Genomic DNA, 24,383 nt, shown 5'->3' with positions numbered 1-24,383 from the left:
ACAGCAGAGGAGGGTTCTCTGTAATGAGGCAGTGAGTGGGGGCTGGCTTTATTTATTTATTTATTAATTAATTAATTATTTATTTATTTATTAACATACTACTGTAGGTTTTTTAAAATGGGGAAATGAGGAGGTATGCTGATGTGTGGAATTCTCCCATTTTTGGTAACTGCTTAATTGTAAGTAGCCCATTGGTCACTTAGGACCTGTGGATATATATTTTTTTAAGATTTATTTATTTATTTGAGAGCGAGAGAGAGATTGAGAGAGTGAGCAGCGTGGGGAGGGTGGAGGCTGGAGCAGAGGGAGAGAATCCCCAAGCTGACTTCTCACTGAGCGCAGAGCCCAAGATGGGGCCGCATCTTATGACCTATGAGACCATGACCCGAGTCAAAGTCAGGAGTCACACACTTAACCGACTGCATCACCCAGGTACCCCTGGCCAGTGGATATTTTGAGGTGTCACCTGAGGGCCGGTTTGTATTTAGCGGGGGGGGGGGGAGCGCTATGGGGCCTTTCTACAGTCCATTGCTGAAGGCTCTATATACTCTACAGTTAGTTTCTTCCCTGTGTTCTGTGACACGTTGCCGGAGAGATCTTCCAAATATCCCAGAAAGCTTTACTTGACCTGTAGGCTGTGGCTAACGACAGGGTTTTTGTACTGGGGGCCCTGGGGTGGAGACTGCAGGGAGATAGGTTTGGTTTGACCTTCACGGTATTTAAAGCAATTTAGGCCAATACTTAAAGTTTGGGAGATTTCACCTAATTGATATCCAGATGTTAAAATCAGGAAATCTGGCTACCCTGGGCTCTTGTGTCCTTGTGTTGGGCTGATGCCCTTACAGAACAGGAGGACCTGTGGACTTGGGAAAGAACCTATTTGGATTTACTTTTAGGGCAGATTGACTCATTGTTCTGGAAAATCATCACTTTCACTTATGTAAATTTAAGCAAGCATCTGCTGATTGTCCTCAGGGAATGCTGACCTTTTAGTCTGAGAAATTAAGTTCTCCGCCTTCATAATGGTGCTACAAAGCTGTACCAGCCCTTGGTTACTTTTTTAGAAGTATTTCTTGGCTCTAGCCTGTCAGCGACACTACAGATCACCTAGAGATCACCAGATGACCTCCTCTGGTCTTGACCTTTTTTCCCACCCTTGCCTTCCCTTGTCCTGCTGGGTTGAGGCCCAGGCTCTGCTCCTCCGGAGTGCTTTGAGTCCATTCCACCTTTTCTCCTACTCCTGGCTCTTCTCTTTGTTTGAATCCTTCCTTTTCTTTCCTCCAGGCCTGCTTGAAGCCATTCAGGAAACCTTTGCTGAGAGCCTCTGTCAGAGCTCCTCCCGCAAACTCTGCTGGAAACAGGTAATTCAATTTTTGGATTTTCAAATGCTCAAGTACCAAGGGGTGGTGGGTTCAGGGTGTTTTAGAGGGTTCATGCCAGCCCAGTGATTTTTGAGATACTCTAATCCATCCTGTGCTGGTGCCTATATATTGCCAAGCATTTGATATCTGGCTGTTTTTTGAAATCCTATTTCGTGAAAAGAACGTGATTCGCATTCTTTCAGTGAATTATGGGATCAGCCCTGACATCGTTTCCATATTACAGGTGAGGAAACAGTGTTCTTCCAAACTGGTACTCCGAATAGCTTCTCCATGGCTATGTCTTATTTCTTCAAATAGGTTATATACTTGTCGAAGGTCATGACTGTGCCTTTATTGCCAGACTCTCATCTGGCATTATTCATAAATGTTTACATGATGAGAGAAATGGTTTACGTGAATGGTGTGCACCAAGGCCGACTCAACCAGGCTCTGTGGGGGTGGATGCATAGGGACCAAGTAGAAAAGATGGGTGTGTATCGTAGGTTATACTAGAAGATCTGCCTCCTACCTGTGCACCCATACAGTACCGAGTTTTGGATCTCGAGCTTTGAAGTTAGATGGGCCTCGCTGTGTCTGTTTCCTCCTTTGTAAAATTCAGGCAATGAGAGCACGTGATTTGTACCACTGGTTTTCAGCTGGGGTGATTTTGCCCTGCGGGAGTCATTTGGTGATGTCAGGAAACCTTCTTCATGTTGCAACTGGGGATGGAGGGAGGATTGACATTTAGTGAGCAGAGAGTCCAGGGATGCTGCTGAACGCCCTGCAGTGCATGGACCAGAGCAAGGAATTGTAAGGAATTGCACTGACAGGAGTGCTGAAGTGGAGAAACCCTGCCTGGTAGGTTTGTGAAGATGAAGGTGGATAATGGATGCCATCTCTAAGATTATAAAATCAGCTTTTTTTTTTTTTTTTTTAAAGATTTTATTTATTTATTTGACAGAGAGAAATCACAAGTAGACGGAGAGGCAGGCAGAGAGAGAGAGAGAGAGAGGGAAGCAGGCTCCTTGCTGAGCAGAGAGCCCGATGTGGGACTCGATCCCAGGACCCTGAGATCATGACCTGAGCCGAAGGCAGCGGCTTAACCCACTGAGCCACCCAGGCGCCCCTAAAATCAGCTTTTAGGAAGGTGAACCCCAAAAGGCTTAATTTCCGTGGCATCTGTTATTCTTGCCAAGGAAAACCTTATGATAAGGACTTCTTGCACTCCTGTTCAGAGGACTCACTGGAGAGGTTGTTTGTGTTACATTGTGTACCAACATGAGCTGGCTGGCTTTATCAGAGCCGTAAAAACAATTGTTAATTTTTAGGGTGTTCCTGGTAAACTTCCTGGTTGCTTAACTAGTTTATTCTGTGGAGATAATTTTGGTGTGTGGGTTTAAATCCTCTGATGGAAAATGTTTTGGTTAATGAATTTCCAAAATATGCTTTGACAAGTGGAAGATGAAAAGTTTTTGTTTTCACATCAAGATGCCTCCTGTTTTTCTAGGCCCAGACTTAAAACAAAGCCTCTCTCCCCTCAGTTTACTGCCTTACCTGCCTGTTGCACGCTCGGGTAATTGTGGGAGTGGTTTGGAGGGTTGTTGGATTTCCTTCTATTGTTGTGGGTTTGCAGGGGAGATTGTTACTTATGTTTTTTTGTAAGTACAAGAGTGAGATGCACCTTATCAAAGATTTTGTAGTATAGGAAAACCATAAAGATGTTATAAAAAACAGTTATTCTACCACACAACTATTTTGCTGTGTTTCTGTCCATTTTAAAAATTTGTATATTTTTAATTTATATATTTATATATTTTTATAAATTTATTTATTTTACTTAGAATATTTGAAGTATTCTAAGTATATGATTTGTTTTTACTTATCATTGTTTTATTTGCCTTTCCCCACACTACAAAAATAACTGTAAATGTTATTTCTAAGGACTGTAAAATATTCTGTCTAGGGATATTTTGTGATTTATTTAATCTGATTGCAGAGCCTGTTTTCAGTATTTGATGAGCATCTTATGCAGTCAGCATTTTCTTTCAGATCATTTTTATTTTTATCAGAGATGACCAGAAGTAGAACAAAAGGATGGTCATGCATATGGGTATCTTGATTGATATTGGTATTGGTTGCCAAAAAAGTGTGTACTAATTTTTGCCACCAGTAGCAGAGTGCTATTCTCATTTTAATAATATTTGGCAATTTTCTAAGAGAAAAAATACTTTGTTTTTCTGTTTTGCTTGATATTAATGAGATCAAACATGTTTATATGACTGTTGACTGCATTTCCTGTTTAACAAACTGTTCTTGAACTTTGCCCTTTTATTATTTATTATTGGGTATTCGTATTTTTCTCATTTGTCATAGACTATGTATTTTACTTATTAATCCTCTATCATTACTGCACATATTTTGACCTCGTTTTTTTTTTTCCTCTAATTTCTATTTGGTTTATTTTTTAATTTTGTTTTTAGTCCTATAGAATCATAAAACTTTTATGGAGTCAAATCTTGATTTTTTTTTTTCATAGTCTTCAACCTTCCTTTGTACTGAAATGAATCTTCTCTGTTCTGGAAGTCACTGTATTGAATTGTCAATGTTTAAAATTCTGCTACTCTGGACCACTATAGAGTTTCCTAATGGGGATGAACAGGCCTCAAGTGCTTGGTTGAATCTGGGCACCCTCTGTACCATGGAAAGCCCTCCCCATCTCTGTGTGTGTGGTGGCGGGGGGGGGGGTGTGGGCAAGCATGAGTGAGTAGGGAAAGTTGATGAGAAAGAGTGAGGTTCAAGTCGGGAGGGCGGTAGCTTGTTTAGTCTGAATTTCCTTTACCACAGGGTAGATGTGAGCTTGCCTGAAGGCAGGAGCTTCCATCCATTCTTACCTGGCTGACTAACTGGGGCCAGCAGCTTGTCTAGTGAATGTGGCTGTGCCTGGCACAGAGCTTGCCCACAACCATTATTTTATTTACTAGTGCCTGAGAAGGTACACTGAGCAGAGACTGTACCCAAGCCCCCTCCATTCCTTACCCCTTAAGTTTCGTTCTCTTGGGCTCCAGGCTTTGTGTTGCTCAGGCCTCATCAAGGTAATTTGCTGCCCTGTGGGTGGATTTCCCCAGGTGCTGTTCACCAGCTGAGGCTTGAGGAAGAAGGTAATAATAGCAAATACAAATAGTGCTTACTTGTTTCGAAAAGTGCCGCGACCAGGGCTTTTTTATATGCTTTTCCCCTCAACCTTAGGAGGTTAAATACTATTTTCATCTCCATTAATTTGGAGGAAACCACCACTCAATAGAAGCACAATTAAAATCTAGAGCTTCTGACCTTAGAGCTGATCCTCTGTACTTAGGAAATAATTCCATCGTTGTAATTTCTGGTTGTGATTTCTTAGTGGTACTGCTGGGCAGAAGGTAGCAGCAACTTTGGGTTTTGGGGTCAGCCATATCTTGGGTGGAATCCCAGTAGAGTCATATCTTAACATTGTGACTTTGTGGTTTGTCCAGTCTGAGCCGTGGTTTCTTGTCTGTCAGTGGAAGCAACGGTGCCTACCTTGCAGGGCTATGAGAAAGATTAAGTTGACATTACATATACCAGATGCCTAGCACAGCACCTGGCTTACTCATTGCAGGAGCTCAGTAATGATGACTACCTAGTCTTTTTTCTTTTTCTTTTTTTAAAAGATTTTATTTATTTATTTGTCATAGAGAAGCGAGAGCGAGCACAGGCAGACAGAGTGGCAGGCAGAAGCAGAGGGAGAAGCAGGCTCCCTGCCAAGCAAGGAGCCCAATGTGGGACCCGATCCCAGGGCGCTGGGATCATGACCTGAGCCGAAGGCAGCCGCTTAACCACCCAGAGCCACCCAGGCGTCCCATGATGACTACCTAGTCTTAAAGCTAAAATGCTACTGTTCTAAATCAATCTTAGAAAAACTGGCAAACCTGCTCAGACTTGTGAAATTTTAGTAAATGTTATTTATATTTCTGTGCAAGAAATGTTTCTTTATCTGGCCTCTTTATTATCCTGTTGAGTCGATTTTGTTTTTTGTTACGGATATCAGCTGCTTCTCTGAAATACTTCTGCTTGGACGACTTTGTGATGAATCCCCAGCTTAGGGCTGTACTCACAGCCAAAGTAAAACATGTTTGTCTACACGTTTCTGTAAAAAAGCACAGGCAGTTTTTGGGAAGGGCCATAACCTAGTCATTCCTTTACACATAGATGAGATTTTTGGCATCATTCATGTTACTTACTTGTCCCATGTATTATAAACATTCAGGTAACAAAGCAGTCTTAAAAAGAAAGTTATAGGGATGCCTGGGTGGCTCAGTCATTGAGCGTCTGTCTTTGGCTCAGGTCATGATCCTAGGGTGCTGGGATGGAGTCCTATGTTGGGTTCCTTGGTCAGTTGGAGTTGCTTCTCCCTCTGCATGACACTCCCCCTGCTTGTGCACTTGTTCTCTCTCTCTCTCTCTCTTTAAAAAAAAAAAAAAAAAAAAAAAAACATAGAAAATCATGAGAGAAGAGAAGGTTGCTAAGTAACTCAGGAGAACCATTATTAAATTTCCATTTTTCATACCATATATAAATTGAGTTGGATCTGGTTAGTCCTTATGTTAGATTGTCATCCACATAAAAAGCCTCCACTAATAATATGGAAGTTATTTCTGCCTGAAGAATTTCAGCGTGAGGTTGCTCTGGCCACTTAACTTCTCCTTGTGTTTATTTAGATTTTTTCATTTTAATAAATTGAGCCAAGTAATTATAAATGTTAGCTTAGAGTTATATTATAATCCAATGCAGCCTCGTTTCTGTGGAGTTGAAGATAATGCCCTTTGGCAATCTTCTTTAAAATGTGTCTTGAATCTTCTTACTTTTGTCCCTGAAGCCATGGTTGCATTTTCAACAATACACCATCTTAGTATTGGAGGAGGGAGAGGTTAATATGGTTGAGGCTTTATTGAGTTAATGACTAACCTTCTTGTTCTTATTCTGGGAAATTTAGATCTGTTGTCCTATGGTTTTTCCATCTCCTACCCCTTACCCGACTATGGCAGGAATGGAGAAACATGGATGAGAAAGCCTCTTTTAAATGTAATTTATATAAGTTATATAAATTAGAGTCATAAATTAGTTGTATTTTTATATAATTCATGCCATATGTATATGCTTTACTTAACACATGGATTCAGTTAAGTATCAATGATTAAGTGAAATTTACGTGATTTCTAAGTTCTTTCTTATGTCTAGAGTTCAAGGATCAAAGTGAATGAACTGTTGGCCAAATCTTGTGACTATTGCCAGGTGAGTGTAGGACATTGTAAAATGCCACACCCAGTTTCAATGGTAGGAAGACAGTTGTTTTCCTAAAATTCAGGCCTAATGTTTGATTTCTTAATTTACAGCCAGTGTGGACATTTGGGGGCACAGGTGGGAGTGTTGATAACGGCGAAGAGAGTAGATTAAGCATGGAAGAATAAAATTGATGCTGCTGTGACTATTAATTTACGGGATACACAGGCCAAAAGATGGCCTGTGTTTTGTGATCTTGAGATAACAATCCAGTTGAGCAGCCCTGAGCCCGTCACTTCAGCCAGATCATTTTGGCACCAGCCCTTTGAAACCAAGCCTGAGATTGCCGAGAGTTTTACCCAGGCATTTCTTGTTGCTGGCTGGTTGGCTTATGAAGTAAATAGAGTAATTAGCTCTCATTAGCACTCCCCCAAGCTGTAATGCATCCACCTGAGGCGGAAAGAGGCTCGCTTCTGTTCCTCAAAACGTGAAAATCCCCATCTGATCTCTTCAGTCTGAGCATTTTTGCATTGCAGAAACAGAATGCCAACTTGGCAAGAGTAAAATCCACCAAGTGTCTCAAATGACAGTAGCAAATCCTACTGCAGGGTGGAAGTCTTTCCTAAGAGCTGTGACTGTGTCTAAGAAATCGGGGAGCCTTAGCCTTTGCTCTTCCCCCAACCCCGCTTCTTGTGTGTTTGGCTGACACGAACCGGGTTAGTTAGAGATATCGAACACTGGTGGTCCTGTAACTTGATCTCCTTAGTCTGCTGTCAGCTGTGGTGCTAACAGAGTGTCTGGGTTGTTTCAAGTCTTTGAGAAAGAGAGATGTCTGAGGGTAGTTGGTGGCCCTGTTTAGGACCTCCTGCATGGGTAGTCCTTATTCTTCTGAAATCCAGATTTGTAGCTATGAAGCTGGGAGCACATGTAGTAGGAGGGCAGCAAAGTCTGGGGGTTTTGCACAGAATCCTGGAGAAATATATAGAAAAACTGCAAATTGGCGGATTTTATAGGCTAGAACCCTGAACCAGGAATCTGGCAGTCTGATCCCCACATGGATCAGGTGTGTGGTCCTGGGCATAAAAGTGAGCTACTAATACTAGCCCCGCCCTCACAGGGAGAGCTGTGAGGGTCAAACTGGACAAAGTGTAAAAACGGTAAAACATTAAGCAGGAGTGTGATTTTAAGTTGAGTTTTTCATATGGGGTACATTATCTACATTTTTTAACATTCTGAACCCAAACCTTTGGTAATAAGATACAGACACTGCACCAGTACCTGCTTTTGCTCAGACTTCTGCTTCTGTGATCTCCCTCACTCCATCCTCCGCCCTCAGCTGGGCTAGAGCCTGAATGACTGCGAGATGGTTCCTCAAGGTTCTTCTGGAAAGCGGTAGTGCCTTCTGGGCAATGCCGTAGCCATGGGTCTTGATTCTTGCTCAGGCCCGTCTGCATCTGCTTTCTTGCAAAGTCGTCTATTACCTGTCGGCTCCAAGAATTGTTTCCTCTTATGGAAAGCTTGCAATGCTGGGGATAAAGCGTTCAGCACTTTGTTTCATACTTACATGTAGAACTGTTTAAGGAGCTTAGACTGATTTCCTAGGATTTGAGCTCCTGATGCAAGTGTGCCTTATGTGGGGAGGGGCAGGCTCCATGGGTTGAGGTTGAAAACAGCAGATCCGGCCTCTCATGACCTGGTGTCAGTTTTCAGTGCCCCATGATGTTGTGACGTGCAGATCGCTAGCCTGGCGATGTCTCACTTTCCTTCCTTGTGAACCTGTGATATTCCGGGGCATTATTTCACTCCTGTCCCTGTTGACTGCATTGGGCTGATGTTCAGAAAGTGTTCTGGGCTGACTATCAAAAACGTGCAATTATTGAACCGAGCCAACACTATTTTTCAAAGATGGTTTTCAGCCTTCATAGGACCTCTAATAGTATGTTGGAATAGAACATGTGTAGGGCCTATAACTTCCTCAGGAGAATTGAAAAAATAGCTTTCTACACTTAGAAAACAGCAAACAGCCTGTCTTTGATGAGGTGCATTGGAAGCCTACTGAGACCAGGAATTGGATGCTGAAGGATTTTAGGGCTGAGGAAAAGGTAGTAGGATTCCGTGGAGGAGAAGCTGACCAGCAATGCCACTGCAGTGGAATCCCCAGCTGCCCATATGGGGAGCTCTGGTCTTAGGATGGCCGTAGTGGAGGTGAGGGGCTGGACCTTTGTATACCTGAATCAGCTCATTGCTGGCAGCTGGCTATCCCCTCTGGTGGCTTAACCTTGCTGAAGCAGTCTCCTGCAGCTGGCTGGGGGCCTTCTCTCGAGCTGTTGGGAGCCAGGATGAGCACAGCCAGCTCTAAAAGTGGGGTTTGGATGAAACACACCAATGTCTTCTTACCTGTCGCAAAGAAGCTAACCCCTTAAAAAAGAAACAAACAGGGGCGCCTGGGTGGCTCAGTGGGTTAAGCCGCTGCCTTCGGCTCAGGTCATGATCTCGGGGTCCTGGGATCGAGCCCCGCATCTGGCTCTCTGCTCGGCAGGGAGCCTGCTTCCCTCTCTCTCTCTTTCTGCTTGTCTCTCTGCCTACTTGTGATCTCTGTCTGTCAAATAAATAAATAAAATCTTTTTTTAAAAAAAAAGAAACAAACAATAATAGATGACACCAAAATTCCAACATATACGGTTTCTTTATCTACAGTCAGAAAGTTTGGATCCCTTAGAAAAACTGAACGAAGAGGTCATACCCTTTTGTTAATGATAAACGGATCTCTGGCTTTTCAGACATTTGTGAGATACTTGGGTAATCTTTACACCTGGTGGTGGTATAGCTGGGGCCAGCTTCTGTATGTGTGAAATGGCTGACCTGTTAAGTGATTTTGCCCACATGGGTATTACTGCATGTTTAGAATGTTAACCCTGTGTGTACGTAAGTGCATCTGTTTCTGGAATATTTAAACTCCTGTTGAATTTATAGAATTGGTGGGTCACTACCACAAAAGTCAGGCAGCGCAGATTAAGACACACAAACCAGGGGCGCCTGGGTGGCTCAGTGGGTTAAGCCGCTGCCTTCGGCTCGGGTCATGATCTCAGGGTCCTGGGATCGAGTCCCGCATTGGGCTCTCTGCTCAGCAGGGAGCCTGCTTCCTCCTCTCTCTCTCTCTGCCTGTCTCTCTGCCTACTTGTGATCTCTCTCTGTCAAATAAATAAATAAAATCTTTAAAAAAAAAAAAAAAAGACACACAAATCATCAAACTCAGAACTTTCCAGGGGACCCGATAGCTGGAGAGAGCAAATATGGGAGAATATAGCCTGTGTTGAAATTCCAGTCACCTGATAGGGCATTTCGATACAGTTGAGGATAATAATTTAGGAGTTATATGGCTGGAAGAGAAGTTAATGTGCTTTGAAAAATGAACTGGTTTTCTGGCATTTCCGAAAGCCAGTTGTACTCAGCCGATGTCTGAAACTGTCTGGCATGGTCTGTGCTGTGAGTGGGATGGCTAAATAAGGCCCAAACCGCCCTACATCTTTTCCAACCTCAGATTAATCATATCTGCAAAAGCGAACATGCGTCTTCCTTAGTTTCTGCTTTTCCTAGCGAGTGAAGGTGGCGGTGGGTTCTGCGGACCCGTCATCTCATAGTTAGAGTGTGTTGTGGGGTCCGGAGGTAGGGAAGTCTGATGATTTGAGCCTGGCACAGAGGAAAGGTGTGTGTTCTGACCAGTGGGCTTCACTTCCCAGCGAGTCCCCCATCCACTCCTGTGTAACCCTTGTCCTCTTTGCCTTGCCGCTCAGGAGCTCCGTAGCGCAAGATGTCACGGACCTGTTTGTATTCCAGGTGTAGTGGAGAGGTAAATAGGTCACTCTTCCTTATTCAGAAACTGAACAGCGCCAGTTGCCCTGGTGATACATTCTGTATAAGACATACATCTCACCTCGGAGGGATGGGCGATTGGTGATTGCCTGTGAAGGAGGTGATCTGCCAGCCGGTTCATTGTATTGCCTGGAAATGGGAGATGGCATAAAATAAGCTTTCAAGGTTTCCTCAGACAAGGAGGAAGTTAATGTAGCATCGTGACCTTGTTGCAGGGGACAGGCTGAGGTGAGTTTGTCGAACACGTACCATGTCTTCTTAAACTCTCTACTTCGCTGGTCTTTCTTGGTCTGAGTTCTAGAGTGTCAGGTGATGTGATCGTGCAAGGAGCCAGCAAGGCAAGCTGTAATGCGGTTCGTGTCTTCCTCCGGCTTGTCCATCTTTCTGACATGCCTCCACGTGAGCGTTGGCATTCTGGAAAGTTCAGATGGAATCTCCAGCTATGAGTTATCATTACGACTCACATCTGCCGGGGATGAATCAAGAAGTTTCTTTGCCAAGAAGTGTGGTACCGTGTGGGGAGAGGTAACTCAAGTTTGAAGAACCAGAATTTTTAAAAAAGAAAAAAGGTGGAGGAAGCCTATCAAGAAAAGGGAAAAGCAGAGGTGATCTGGAGCTGTGGGAAATAAGTCAGGGATAAAAGAAACAGACAAAGGTTCAACAGAAAACACCGCCTGTTAGGGCTGCCTGTTAGAGCCTGAGGACCGAGTCAGCACCAAAGGGCCTGGAAATGCGCTCCACAGAGAACCGCTCCGCACATCTACCTGCTTTTGCCCTTGTTCACCTGGAGCAGAAGGGTATGACACGCCCCTGGAGAGGATGCTGTGTGCCTGTTTTGAAGGCAAGACCTTGACGTGTGGGGGCCTCCTGCTTCCTTGTCAAGCTGATGTGGCATCACCAGCCTGAGAGGACACAGTGATTAAGGGCCCAGTCCTGGGAACCATGCAGACTTTCGCCACTCAGCTGTGACTTCAGCCTTGGGCCTCAGAAAACAGGAATGTGGATGAAGCTGGTTGTATTTCACGGGGTTATGGTAAAGGGTTTAGGGGACCCTAATGAAGTAAGTGCTTAAAAATGAGCTAAGTGTTGTTGCATGCCAGGAGTGGTTATAGGATTTGTAAAAGGCCACTTCCTACACCCTCTGGCTCCACTGTCGCACTTTGATCCTGAGCTTGGTATCTGCAGGGAGTTAGACAGTATCGAGGCTCTGCTGGGTTACTGAGAGCAGCTGCAGGGCCTTGCCCAGGTCTCTGCGTGCCCATACGTTGCCGTTCCTGAGAGTTCCTGTACTGAAACCCCTTGATCTTTCCTAGAGATGGCTCCAGCTGGGAGAGCCACACACATTGGCTTGGAATGGGTCTGGGCAATGTTTTTAAATCTCCATGGATGATGGGTTGCTTTGTTAAATATATGTAAATATTCAATCCTAAGCATCTTTTGTACAAGACACTGGGCCCATAAGGGTGCAGAATGAAGTGGTACATCAAGCTGCCTGCTGTGTGTTAGGGGTTAGCATAATTATGTTACTGATCCTTCCCCCAACACTAAGAGGGGAAGGTGATATTACCAGTTTTATAGAGATTAAATAACTTGCTTAAGAGATAATCATACCCAGTTTCACTGAATGGAAGACACTTTCCAATTTCAGCAGTGTTGAATGTGGAAAAAAATCTCTTTCTAATCAATGAAATGCAGTAGAGTGTAAAACCTAGATGTTCATTCCTGCTTAATTTCAAAGCACATGTTCTCTTCTCATCACACACAAGAACTTGCAGTCGATCTGGTTGGTAAAAAGTACAACAAGCACAGAGAAGAGGACATCTACTGTGTTAGGACTCCGAAGGGCAGCCGTGTAATAGTTGGTGATCATTGACTGACTACTTGGGATGTGGCAATGCTTTCATGTGCTCTAATTCATAAGAGCATGGGGCTCTTTACACGTGATCTCAGGTGGATACTTCCATGTTCTCTTTTACACAAACAAGGCAATGGAGATTGGTACTCTTATTCCCGTTCAAATGGGAAAATTGACGCACAGAAAATGTCCCAAGGTCACTGGGCTTGTTCTTTTTTTTTTAAGATTTTATTTATTTATTTGACAGAGAGAGAGATCACAAGCAGGCAGACAGGCAAGCAGAGAGAGAGGGGAAAGCAGGCTTCCTACTGAGCATCTCAAGAGCCTGATGCAGGGCTCGATCCCAGGACCCTGAGATCATGACCTGAGTCGAAGGCAGAGGCCTAACCCACTGAGCCACCCAGGTGCCCATTGGGCTAGTTCTAAAAATAAATTTTGTAACATGGTACTTAAGAGTTCAGGTTTTTTTTTATCTACAATCATGTCAGATCTGGTTAAGGTTCCAGAAGAGTATGATCTGGTAGAAGGCTGCTCATTGTCCTCTGGGAGCATCTGACCCAGACCTTCAGTCAGGAGGAATTCACAAAGATGATGAGTGGCACCGGAAGGAAAATGGGAATGTTCATCTCTTCATCCCTAACTACTATGATAATTAAAAATAATCATGGCCACCCAAGGTTAGGGACCCGTGCTGGTACCATCTTTCTAAACTGGCACTGGCTAGAAGGAACTGACTTGATTTATAAATAAAGTTCTAAAGAACACCTGACCTTGTTTAGAGGGAATGTTGTAAATCAGACAGTTGTTTGGGTCCTAGGAGGATGGCTGCATGGAAGGTCTTGGAAATCCAAAAAAATTGGGGAGGGGAAAACGTACTCTTTGATGACTTTGTGTAATTGAAGTCACTCACTTACAGATGGACAGGTTTTCTGTCGTGTTCTGCCTTCTCAGGCCACAGGAGAGCCCCATCTGTGTTCACACGCTGGGTGGCCAAATGTCTGTGGCAACTCAACTACTTGGCTTTTCATTTGTCTCTAGTTCCTTTTATGGAATTAGTGATTTTTTTTTTTTTAAAGATTTTATTTATTTATTTGACAGAGAGAGATCACAAGTAGGCAGAGAGGCAGGCAGAGAGAGAGAGAGAGGAGGAAGCAGGCTCCCCGCTGAGCAGAGAGCCCGATGCGGGACTCGATCCCAGGACCCTGAGATCATGACCTGAGCCGAAGGCAGCGGCTTAACCCACTGAGCCACCCAGGCGCCCCGGAATTAGTGATTTTTAACTCAAACTGGTGTGCTGCTAAAGGCTATGAAGATTGTGTGTCAAGCTGCCATCTAGAAATAAGGCAGATTATTTTTAAGTGGAGAGTTTTTCTGTCATTTGAAAATAAATTTTGACAGTCTGGCCCCTAAGTAGACAGGTGTTAGAAAATACTGAAGGAACCTGTGGAACGAGGATTCCTAATTGCTGATTAGCGGACTGTATTCCAGGTGTGTTTACTTTCTCACACCACGGCTGACCAGTGGTTTCCTTATCTTTAGAACAGAGGGGTAGGTAAGATAGTCCCACATGCCTCTAAAATTCTTTTGACTCAGGGACTCCTGGGTGGCTCAGTTGGTTAAGCCGCTGTCTTCGGCTGGGATCATGATCCCAGGGTCTTGGGATCGAGTCCCACATCAGGCTCTTTGCTCAGCGGCGAGCCTGCTTCTCTCTCTGCCTCTGCCTGCTGTTCTGCCTGCTTGTGTTCTCCCCCACTCTCTCTCTGACAAATAAATAAATAAAATCTTAAAAAAAAATTATTTTGACTCAGACATTTCTAATCCTAACGTGGCTTTTTTTTTAATTTTTAATTTTTTATAAACATATATTTTTATCCCTGGGGTACAGGTCCATGAATCGCCAGGTCCACACACCCCACAGCACTCACCAAAGCACACCCCCCCAATGTCCATAACCCCACCCCACTTCTCCCAACCCCCCTCCCCCCAGCAACCCTCAGTTTGTTTTGTGAGATTAAGAGTCACTTATGGTTTGTCTCCCTCCCAATCCCATCTTGTTTCATTTATTCTTCTCCTACCCACTTAAGCCCCCATGTTGCATCACCACTTCCTCATATCAGGGAGAGCATATGATAGTTGTCTTTCTCCGCTTGACTTATTTCGCTAAGCATGATACGCTTTAGTTCCATCCATGTTGTCGCAAATGGCAAGATTTCATTTCTTTTGATGGCTGCATAGTATTCCATTGTGTATATATACCACATCTTCTTTATCCATTCATCTGTTGATGGACATCTAGGTTCTTTCCATAGTTTGGCTATTGTGGACATTGCTGCTATAAACATTCGGGTGCACGTGCCCCTTTGGATCACTACATTTGTATCTTTAGGGTAAATACCCAGTAGTGCAATTGCTGGGTCATAGGGCAGTTCTATTTTCAACATTTTGAGGAACCTCCATGCTGTTTTCCAGAGTGGTTGCACCAGCTTGCATTCCCACCAACAGTGTAGGAGGGTCCTAACGTGGCTTTTGTTCTAACTAGTTCACCCGGGTGCCTGCCTTTAACGCCAAATATTGAATTTGTCGGTCTCTGACTTCTGTTGTCAGTGAATGGAAATGGGTGGTGTATTTCCAATTCCGATCACCTGTGGATTGCATTTCAAAGGGAAATTTTTTTTTTTAAAGATTTTATCTTTTTATTTACTGCATGTGCACGAGTCATAAGCAGGGTGAGTGGCAGGCCAGAGGGAGAGGGAGAAGCAGGCTCCCCGTTGAGCAGAGAGCCCGACGTGGAGCTGACATGGAGCTCAATCCCAGAACCTTGGATCATGACCTGAGCCAAAGGCAGATGCTTAACTGACTGAGCCACCCGGGTACCCCCAAAGGGAAAGTATTATAGACATTTTCCTTGCACACCTTTTAAATACACAAACCTCGGGCGCCTGGGTGGCTCAGTGGGTTAAGCCACTGCCTTTGGCTCAGGTCATGATCTCAGGGTCCTGGGATCGAGTCCCGCATCGGGCTCTCTGCTCAGCAGAGAGCCTGCTTCCCTCTCTCTCTCTCTGGCTGCCTCTCCGTCTACTTGTGATTTCTCTCTGTCAAATTAATAAATAAAATCTTTAAAAAAAAATAAATAAATACACAAACCTACTGTTAATGAAGAGAATTCAGCTGCAGCTATTTTTTGGGTCAGTGTGCCATTTTGTTGCCTTAATCCCTGACAGTCGACCTGAGAGTCAGCGTCTCGCTGAGTGGTTCTGAACTGTGGTCAGACACTGACGCTGTGTGTATAGGTGTACTGGAGGGCTGCCCAGAGCAGAGAACAACTGTTCGGGTTGCTTTGAGAGAGGCCCAGCTGTGGAATGGACTAAGGCTCAGAAGAGGCTGAGGACCGGGGAGGAAAAGTATATTCTTATCCAGTCCACCATACCAGCGGTGGGATTCTAGTTGTGGTGCCAATCTGTGCCTCACAGGGGAAAAAGGGTCTTCTTTCCTCTGGCTGAGGGCTATCTGGTAACACTGAATTTAATCTGCTGTGACCCGGCTCTGGTCACTGCCCTGGGTGGGGCTTACAGTGGACTTACAGTGCTATAAAGAGAGCAGAACTTCTTTAAGTGGGTGACTGACAAGTCTGAGCTCGCCCTCCATAATGTTGCCTCTATCACCACTCCGTCCAGCTGGGTTGGGGATTGTGCTCAGCAGGGCCCTGGATGAATGCTGTTTTGTGCCCTGTTGTGTAGCGTCCTTCCACAGCCTTTTCTGGCTTACTGCTCTCTCAGCTGTCCAGAGGCTGAAGGCCGTTGGCTTACTGCTCTCTCAGCTGTCCAGAGGCTGGAGGTCGTTGGCGGTCCATTTGCTTGTATGAGTGGGCCTCGTGGATCGGCCTGCAGAAACCCAAGGGTGCTCAGGAAGGCTTTCTGTGGATGTGACCAGAATAATGCAGGACATGTGTTGGGAAAGTCCCTGGAGCTTGATGGGTTCTCCCCAAGGAGCCTTCATGTTCTGTGGCTGACTCTCTCCGGGTATTGGATTTCTGTGAATTGGTGATCTGTGAACTGAATAAAAAACCATTCTTTTCTGCAGCGTTTGTCTGTGGTGAGGAAAAGGTCCCTAAGAAAATACATCCATCACTTTGGGCCTTAGGCTCAGGGACTCAACAGGCACAAGTCCAGAGACCACCGTTCACCTCATTCTTCTCACTGGCCCTCATTTGATTCCCTTAGTCATTCTCCATACCTTTGAGAACATTTTTGGGGAGATCCTCTTAGACCAGAGAGATGGAGCCAGCTGAGGCCAATAGACAAGTAGTTCCTACTTCTCTTTTCTCCTCCAGGTCTTCAAATTGAACGAGACAGAGCTTTCTGAATTATATGTGTTATCTAAAAAATGATGAAAGAAACACTTGATAAGCAACTCTTGCTTGTGCCTTGGATAAACCTGCTGTCTCACAGAACTGAACGGGGCACAAAGAGCTGACTTTTGGAAATACTGGTGTTTCAACAAATTTGATACTACGGGTGCTTCATGATTCGCATCTGGTTAACATTCAGTGCTTAGATGCGTATTAAATGGTAAATTACTTAAAACTGGGAACTTGTAGATATCTGCTGGCATTCCTGTTAAGATGCATCCTGAAGAGAATGCATAGCCATGCATCGGGACAACTATAGTAGAGACATCCATGCTGGTAGAGATAGTGGTCTGCTCGGTCCAACAAAACAGTTTTTGTTTTGTTTGTTTTGTTTTTTAAAGATTTATTTTAGAGATGAGGGGAGAGAGGGCAAGCAGTGGGGAGGAGCAGAAGGAGAGGGAGAGAGATGCTTAAGCAGATGCCAAGTTAAATCTGGACCCTGACACAGGGCTTCATCTCACGACCCTGAGGTCATGCATGACCTGAGCTGAAACCAAGAGTTGGTCACTTAACCAACTGAGCCACCCAGGTGTTCCCTAACAAAACAGTTTTAAAAATCAATTAATAATTTATTTATTTAAAGGATTTTATGTATTCATTTGTGAGAGAGAGAGAGAGCAAGCGAGCACAAGTAGGGGGAGCCGCAGGCAGAGGGAGAAGCAGGCTCCCCACTGAGCAGGTAGCCTAATGACCTGAGGCTTAACTCATTGAGCCACCCAGGCGCCCCCAACAGAACAGTTTTAAACGAATTATTCCTTTCTGACATATTACCATTCACCAGATTTCTCAGCTTCTGCTTAAAATGCTTGCTTTATGAAAACTGGTATTTTCTTTGGTTAAAAAAACAGAAAAGATGTGCATTAGGAGGAAATGATTTGGAATTTCAAAGTGCTCACCGCAGAGTTCATACTCAGCATTTTCATCAGTGATTGGGAGTTGTGGTTGAAACAAAGCTGGGAGAGACCACTGGTGACAGAATTCAGAAAATAATCCTTACGAGAGGGCCCGGTGAAGTGAAGCGGGTACTATTTTCATGAACAGGGCTATATGTTATGTTGTGAATTGACATCTAAAAACTTAACTAAAAATGAAGATGACTTGGTTGGGCATACTCTTCCTGGGGGTTGTCGTTGAGCACAAATGTGTGATGCTCTGCTAACAGAGAGTTAAGGAAAGTTAACCTTACCACGTTTAATTTAATGGAAGTTAGCGTCCATTTTCCTGGAGAGAACATTCCCTTTGTGCTCTGTGTTGGAGATTCTTGTGCTAGACTCCATACCCACCATTTTAAGGAACGTTGCCATGTTGGAAGGTTGCCAGTGTTAGGGTGGGGAGATATAGTGTGACCAGAGGTCTGGAAATGGTGAGCTAATCAAAGTGGTTTGGAGAACTGGAGTTTGAAGTCCTGGGGTGTTCAGGGAGACAGGGCTGCCGCTTTAAAAACTTTTGTCAGCGTAACCATGCAAAAGTATCATTTTATCCCTGAGGACAGTCCTCATGGGAGATGAAGCTGGGGTGGGGTGGGCAGAATGACTCAGGGAAGGCAGGCCCTTCCAGTAACTGAATGAGTCTAGCCATTTCAAGGGGGTGAGGAGATTCATTGAGATGCGTCAGAAAATAGACTTTGATAAGGTTCTATGATTTTTGTAAAATAGCTGGTTCCTTCTGGTTCTTTTTAAAAAATTGCTTTTTCAGAGAGAGAATGGCAGAAGAAAGGCATCCCTTTTCCATGGCATAGGTCATGGAAAGTGTAACAACCGCTTGTTTCTCATGAGAGCTGAAAAAGCTCTGGAAATGTCTCTTAACATGCTTTTCTTGTTCTTTATTTTCGCAGATCCTTCCAGGACTGTAGATCCCTTATGCCTTTGTTTTGTGTTTTACATGAGTGGACTACATAAAAGTGATTATTATATGCAAAAAAGATTGCTACTCCCCCCTGTTCCCCCCCACTCCCGCCCCCATGGTCAAGCTAAGCCTTGTGTTCCTCTGCTTGGCAGAAATTGCGCTTTTCTGTGGAGGAAATCATAAATCAGCATTGAAAGCAAAAGATATTTTAACCCAGTTCTTCTCCTTTTCTCTAAGGACTAATAATGGCTTGGTTACCATATAGCACTCCAACGACAGAATTAAAGCTTTTCACCTGTTGGCAAGCTTGTATTTTCATTGATTCAGATCATTTTTAAGAAATGCTATTTTGGGGAGGAAAAGCCCTGTTGTATGTTAATTGTCCTGATCTTTATCTCCTTTCCTGACCCCTGTGTATTTATTCCTTTAAGCATTTTGAGCACCATTTTGCATAAGATTGTGAATAACTTAAAAAATAGCTTTATGCAAAAAAAAAAAAAAATAGCCTTATGCTTGAAAGAGGCTCCTCGTTGGGGAAAAAAAAATTGTCCATGTTAAACTTATATTTAGTATTGGGGAACCTGGCTGGCTCAGTCGCTGGATCATGTGACTCCTGATCTCGAGATCATGAGTTTGAGCCTCACGTTGGGTGTAGAGATTACTGAGATAAATAACACTTAAAAATAAATAAACTTATATTTAGTGCTTAGAACTTAAATTATGAAACTTAACTTGAATCATAAGTAATGAATACAGCCTATTTTGCAATTAGCGATTAGCCTAATAAAAACTGCTTCCTGAATACATCTGCTGCTTTTGGGGTAAAGTATGTTTTGGCATAGTATCATGCTAGTTTTGAGTCATTTGTTGTGGTTGATAGGCTAGTTTCTGTTGGAGAAATCAAAGGTCCAGTTCAGGTTTTTAATTTCCTACATGCCTAACAGGTTTCTGACCTACAGATGGCTAATACGGACATTTTCATGGTCATCTGGGAGTGACAAAGAGCATTAACAATCATTTCTGTATTGTAATGAAAGACCTAAATACTGAAAAGAATATTGTACGGGACTTCAATCTTTAGCCATATTTCCCTTCTCTGCCAATGGTAACATTTGTTATCACAGAGTAAAAAACCAGTTTTGGAATATCCCCAAACAAACTTTGCTGGCAGTACCTAGAAAATTGGTACCAGACTAGCTGACGTGGGCTTCGCTTGCATTCCTAGTTTCACAGATTTTGTGATAGGTTTGGATAAGGTTAGGCTTATAGGAATTAGGAATTCAAAATGAAGTCTTCTGTTGATTGTCTCTTCCTCCCAAGACCTGAATGTTGTCCACATTAGAATTGTCATTTACTGAAGGAACAGGAAACTTCCATTCTGTCCAGATTTGTGTTGTTTTGGAAGAGTTTTATTCTTGCCTACTGCTTTCAGGCAAATGCTACCCTATCAACCCGGCACTGACCTGGAGAGAGCAAGTCATAGAATTACTAATAAACCATCTAACTTCTCTGCTTCAGATTTCAAGCTGGTTACTTCTTGGACTTGTTGGATTGTTGGAGGCTAATAATTAATCTGTGTGGGCCTGCATTTCTAAGAAAAGTGAATAGTTTACGTTTCCTCTGGCATGTATATTTGGAGGGAGGGGGTAAGAGAGGGGTTAAGAGTCTTAAAATCTCAACGGCCCCTTTTAGATCACATCCCCCTCCCCCCCAAACTCAACTTTGTCCAGGTGTTTACTGACTTCACCAAGTGGCTTGGATTTTGTTTAATCTCAATATCTGAAATTGCGTCAAGTCCTGTTATTTGATAATCCTTCATGACTGACTTCATATGTATTTTTAGGAAAAAGAAAAAGGAGCCTGCTTTATACAGCTCATAGCTTAAGTTATTTTCAAATTAATGAAGGAAAATGTTTTGTAAGTCAAACTAAAGTTTTGAGGAGTAAAATCATAGTCACAATACTTCTACAAGTAAGGGAATAGAAGGAAATACAAATGGAATCATCTAAAAAATCAAAATGTGAAAGTGGTTACTAAGTACCTAAAAAGTCTCCAGAACGATACTTGCAACAGCTCTTTCTTTTGAATACATGTTATTTTTATGATTAGGGCAGTTCATAGAAAGTTTCCAACACTGTAGGCACATTAAGTTTTGTCTAAGTGCTAAATGCTCCCCTATAGGTTTTATATGAAAAATGAGTAGTGAATATTTATTGGAGAAAAACCTGGAGTTACTGGAATGTGAACCGCCTTCTTCTATTTCCAAGTGCTCAAGAAAGTTCTCTCTCCTTATAGATTTCCAAACAGGTTCTCTGATTTTGTTGGTTTTCTGATAATCCCGTGCGCCTAGAATTACTCAGTTGTTTAAAGGATCCCATTTTATATTGAAGCTCTGTTCCTTTATTTCCTGGAATCAGTGTTTCACATAACATGGCCTTACCATGCTCCATATGACTTTGGGTGTTTGTATACCATTTATACATTCATGGGATTTTTGTAATGCAGTGGGTATGTTTGAGTGGAAGTTGGCTCTTGAAATACTTTGGAATAAAATTATTAGGCATTTTATATTTTACAAATGCTTGACTGGCATGTGTACATACTCTGTTTCTCATAGATTTGTCTTTTCCCTTAACACTTTCAGATGTTTCCAAGATTATTTGGTGTTTAGAACCAGCGACGGGGTTTTTAAAATGAATAGGGCTACTTCCATTAATTAGATCATACAATCAAATATTGGGAATGTTTATTTTCATTTTCTCTCTCTCCTTTCCAGAATGGGAGCAGTACAGAAAAGTGGGAATAAATGTAATTACGCAGAATATTTGCATGTATTGTCTTCCATACTATCCTGTATAGGTCAAGTATGATCTTACTCACTCTTTGAGAGTGGGTGGGGAAAGCATTTGCGTATATACTCTCCGCCCTACTTCCCTCCTCCACACAAGACACCACACACAAACACAAACATGCTGCTTACACTTGAATAAGACCTATAAAATCTGTATGTTTCATCTTCTGCAAACCGTAAGTGTAAAGGAGTCATGTATAAAGTACACTGTGTGGCTGGAGAGTTAGGAAGCTGTAGTGATTGTAAAATCTTATTAGCATCCCCAGAGGTAATAAGGTTAAGCTGATTATTTTCTAAACTTGCCATTAACCTATTTTGCAGGATATAACTCATAGCCAGAATAATTTTTAAGCATCTACAGGTATGTATGAAATTCTTATTCATGCTAAATACTAATAACAGTTTGTATTAGCTTATTTTTTTTTAATTAAAAACACTTTTTAACTCTAAGATTTTCTCATGATTCCTGAGGTTTGAGGAATGTGATGTTCAAGGGGGAAAAAAAAAGCCAACCCAATAACACAGTACCAGAACTCTCTTTTATTTTAAATTGGATCATAGGGATACCTATGGTATTTGAAAACCTAATTACAGTTCTACCTCCCAGCATAATTATAAGCTCCTTTCCTCCCAGACATGAAAATTAAATGGTGAAATTTCTACACACATACACAGAGTCGATGTGGAACAAACCCTGCCATTTCCTTACACGAAAAATAAGTGTAACTGGGCCAAGCTGACATTCGCTAGAGAGGACGCTTGGGCCAGAAGATGGTAAAGTTGTTTATTCCTCCTCCTCAGAAAACAAGACACAAAAATTGTCCTTTAAACTAGAATGTCCTTTAAACTTTAAAGTGGCTGAGGCTTCCCTTAATGATAAAGTCTGTGTAATAGTCTTCTCTGCCGAGAGAATGTATGTTGACATGGTAGGTAAATATTATACACAGAGAGTTCTAGGTATTTGAATGTTTTCAAAATACGTAGTCAGAAGTTCGTTCTTGTGTAAAACCTATATATTTTTTTAATCTTTGAAAATCCAGAGTTTTCCTTTTGTTTCACAAGCAGCTATCGGCCTATATTTTAAGTTCAAATTATTGGCTGTTTTAGATCATGACAGAAGAGGAAGAAGAGGTTTAAGGGAATAAAAAGGTTTGAGAGATGAGTTCAGGGAACCTCAGGGATGAATTAAATGCAAAGCTAGTCTGTTCGTTTTGGTGGTTTGGATTTGGTGTTCTTTGCTGCCAAACGGATCCTTTCAGTTTGGGTTTTGGTAGTTAGACTGGTTTGTCCTTGAGAGTGACTTGTGGAGGGGAGGTAAAAAGGAAGCAGCCCAGATTACCACGTGAGCCGCACCCAATCCTGCTACGGTTACTCGCTCATATTAGCTGTTGCTTAAAGCAGATTTGGTTGGTCTGTGCGAACAGAGACCACTCTGTGTGGGGAAGGGGTCACTCTTATTAGGAGCTGAGCTGAGTACTGAGTCTTTTACTTACATCCAACCAGCCAGATGATGTGGGCACGAGTTCCTCCCCTGAAGTAAAATATATGGAGGTTGGCAGCCATTAGGCAACTTGAATGTGCACAAAATCAAGAACTAAACCCAGCCCTCCTGATCCAGAGCCAGACAACCTAACCATTTGTCCCCAGAGAACCACCTTAGGGTCACTTTGGCGCACTTAAAAACCAACTTGATATCTAATGCACTGTACCTTTTCTTGTAAAATAATAAGTAAAACTGGAAAATGGAAATTTATAATCACCTCATCAGGAAGAAGTAATTATTCCTAGATTTAGTGTTGTGAACTTTAGTTTGTTTATGGATAAACAGTGCCATTTTTCTTTTATGCAGAACTCTGATGCCTTTTCATCTCTCCCAGAGTCTTCCTGGTGACACTAAAACTCCCACATTATCTTCTTCCATGCCCAGCGTCTCTAACTTCACTGACTTCTCCTCCTCCTCTTCCCCACCTTGTTTATTTTGCTGCAGCAGCAGTGGCCTCCCTTCCGTTCCTTTAATTCTGCAACCCCACTCCTGCCCCAGGGCATTTGCACTTTAAGTACCTTCTGCTTGGACTGCTTTCCCCCAGAGAACTGCATGTCTCCTTCATTTTCTTCAGGACTGTGTTCTGACAGCACTATGTCAACAAAGCTTTCCCTGACCAGCTTATATAAAGTAACATCCCTCCTTTCTGAACTCCCTCTTTCCTCTCTGCTTTATTCCCTCCATGGTATTATCACTATCTCTTATATATATTGTTTGTTTATTTGCTGTTAGGCAGGGACTTCGTTTTGTTTATTGCTTTATGCCCAACAACTAGATAAGTGTCTGCTACCTAGCAGGTGCTTCTTAAATATTTGTTTAGTAAAATAAGTGAAAGGATGTATGTGTGAACACCTACACCTGCCTGACACACACGTAGATGCACATTCTTCAACGTGCCATTTTGCCGCCTGCTCAGCATTAGGACTTGTATCCTATGATATGCCTATTTTGTAATTTTTAAAGTTTTAAATTAATAAAATTAAGTTTTAAGTTAATGTTTTAAACCTCAGTTTGTGCTTATAGTGGCGGTGGGTTTGATTCTATGTTGTCCTTCGCCTTTCATTCACAGAATCAATTCGTTGCTAAATCCTGTTGGATTTCCTTCTCTTCTGCTTTAAGCATCAATATTCCTTAGCCTATCTCTACCAACATAGCCACTCTTTTTCTAAAGGCATAATTGTGCCCTGCTTTCAGAAATAGCGAAAGAAATGGGCCTTTTAAGATGGTCAAAACCAGATATCCTTCTGATTCTCCTACTTGGAGCTCCTATGGTCTCAGGCAAGTTAACTTCTGAGCCATAGTTTTGTTGATTATAAAGGTGGTTTTAATATTTATTCAGCAGAGTTCTTTGC

General features: G+C 42.7%; 1 long non-coding RNA gene across 3 annotated transcripts in view; it reads left to right on the top strand.

The window, feature by feature from the left end:
- LOC132020641 (uncharacterized) overlaps positions 1-24,383 on the top strand; it is a 79,459-nt gene that overhangs the window by 19,584 nt on the left and 35,492 nt on the right. For all 3 annotated transcript variants that reach the window (XR_009405047.1, XR_009405046.1, XR_009405048.1), the window contains exon 2: positions 1,285-1,361. This is a non-coding gene — a long non-coding RNA (uncharacterized LOC132020641). The remainder of the gene's footprint in view (positions 1-1,284; positions 1,362-24,383) is intronic.

This window comes from Mustela nigripes, chromosome 6 (assembly GCF_022355385.1).
Source record: "Mustela nigripes isolate SB6536 chromosome 6, MUSNIG.SB6536, whole genome shotgun sequence".
Lineage (NCBI taxonomy): Eukaryota > Metazoa > Chordata > Mammalia > Carnivora > Mustelidae > Mustela > Mustela nigripes.
This window is presented reverse-complemented; position numbering and strand designations above follow the sequence as displayed.